Raw genomic sequence first — 2,500 nt, forward strand, 5'->3', positions numbered from 1 at the left:
ACACACACTCTCTCATACTCACACACACACACACACACACACACTCTCACACATACATACATATATATTTATCATTTCATATAAGTAGATATATTAGTAAATTATTCTTGAAAATATTATTAAATATACAAATACATATAGTCTTAAATATGTACAACATAACTAATTATAAATAAATCTACTTTTAAACAGCGTATTGTTTGATAAATAATAATGATATCGTGTTTGCCGAGACTCACCGGTGTGTCCAGCAGTGTCGTGAGCAGCAGCAGGACGGAGGGGTTTGCTGTCATGATGATCTGCAGCACAAACACAAACATCTGCATCTTAACACTGCTTCATCAAGCACACAACAACACAGCAGATGACACTTGTGCTTCAGTGCTGTTCCCAGCTGCTGTGACATTAGTGTGAGACGTCCGTGAGAGCACGCTTGTTTACTCTTGTGTAAACACAGCGGTCAAAGCCCTGATTCACTTCATTAAACCCTCGCTTCCACATTAAACCTTCAGGAGCTGATCAATGCATTCAGGATCAACTCTTCACAAAACAACCTCGCTCATGGCTTTAAGTCTAAAGTTTCATGCATATTAATAAATCTAATATTAATTATATGAAATACATGTAGCATTAAATATATAATACATAACTGATGACATATAATGACTATTATGCTATAAATAATATTATAATTAGTGTTGTTATTATATTAAAATACGTTTTTGTAAAAAAAAATATTATAAATAAAACACATTATTTAATAAAATGTATATATTTCTGTAAAACATAAAATGTATATATGAATCATATAGGTACAGTATGTATATTTTTATGCACATTAATAAACATTATACTAAATACATGTAGCATGCATATAGTACACACACACACACATATATATAAAATAACAAATTATTAATAAATAAAACATTATAATTTAAAAAATGCATGTTTCTGTAATAAACAAAATGTTTATATGAATTATGTATGTTTTTGTATATTTATAGATCTAATATTAATTGTATGTAGCATTAAATATGTAACATATAACAAGCTATTATTACAAATTATTAATTAAATTATTTTCTTCAATAAATAAAATGTATGCCTTTTAAAATCTTATTCATCTTTTGTGTATAATACTAGATTTTATATTAACTAGCCTAATTACATGAATCATTCTATATATTATTACATAACTAGTTTTATATAATAACTCATATTATATATAGATACATATACAACATTATATATACATATGCAAAAATATTTATTTAACAAAATGTAGGTTTTAAATTAAAATTGTTATTGATAATAACAACAACAACAACAATTATATACTATCATTAATTATTAAAAAAAACATTACTGTTTCATAAATAACATCCCTTATTATGTTTTATATAACAGCTATTTAAATTCACACACACCTCAGTGGCCAGCAATGCTTTACAAACAGATGAATCTGCAAGGTTGATGAAATCTGTATTAAACAACATTATTGATATCGTTAGCTGTCACTGTTTGTGTTTGCGATGAAAGAAAGGAAACACTAGAGAGGTTATTATCAGCTGCTTTCTGTAATAACTGTGGGTCACGCTACTAAACTACTCAAACCACAGGACGGAGCGATCAGTGAGTATATCTGTGCACATACACTCTCACACACACACACACACACACACACACACACACTCTCTCTCACACACACACACACACACACACACACACACACACACACACACACACACACACACACACACACACACACACACAGAGTAGTTAGTTAGCTGGTTAATGTGTTTACGTTGAGCTCTGAGAAGCGTTTGGTTTCCTGTGGGTTCACTCTCTGCAGCGTCTCATGTTTGGGAACATTATACAGTCAGCCTTTCCCATGAGTTTCAGGTCAAAGGTCAGCATCATGAGAAACATCCACTGGACAAACATCCCAGATCTTTAATTACCGCCGAGGATGAGGATGTTATTTCTGCATCACACGCATGACATGAACCATACCGCGGTAAAATCACTGTAACACACGATCTCACCACAAATGGGGAGCAATACGATAAAACACATAAACAATTACTTCATTAAATAGTAATACAAAATGGGTTTGGAATCACTTGCATAGCATTACTTTAATATTTAAATATTCAATTTATTTAAATAAAAATAAATAAATCACTGTAACACATGCCTTCACAGCTTTTCATAAATGGAAAAAAGTTATAAAATACATAAAAGTTTAGTATAAAATTACATAGAATAAACGATAACATTCTAAATAAACAACTACTTTATTAAATAATACTACAAAATGTTTAGCCTGATGTTTGTTGAATATAGAAATATTCAACAAAATATGTATATATACTTAAACAGCAATATTTAAATAAATATATTAATTAATTAATGAATTAAATCACTAGCCAATTGCTTTTAGAAATTCAGCGATATGATAAAATACATAACCGTTTAATACAAAATGATAGAAAAC

At 29.6% G+C, this 2,500-nt stretch overlaps 1 long non-coding RNA gene across 1 annotated transcript in view; it reads right to left on the reverse strand.

The window, feature by feature from the left end:
* Window positions 1–2,500, reverse strand: part of LOC107730028 (uncharacterized) — an 11,510-nt gene that overhangs the window by 1,414 nt on the left and 7,596 nt on the right. Inside the window, exon 2 of the long non-coding RNA XR_001638643.1 lies at window positions 240–299. This is a non-coding gene — a long non-coding RNA (uncharacterized LOC107730028). The remainder of the gene's footprint in view (window positions 1–239; window positions 300–2,500) is intronic.

Source organism: Sinocyclocheilus rhinocerous, unplaced genomic scaffold (assembly GCF_001515625.1).
Source record: "Sinocyclocheilus rhinocerous isolate Xijiao unplaced genomic scaffold, SAMN03320098_v1.1 scaffold1690, whole genome shotgun sequence".
Classification (NCBI taxonomy): Eukaryota; Metazoa; Chordata; class Actinopteri; order Cypriniformes; family Cyprinidae; genus Sinocyclocheilus; species Sinocyclocheilus rhinocerous.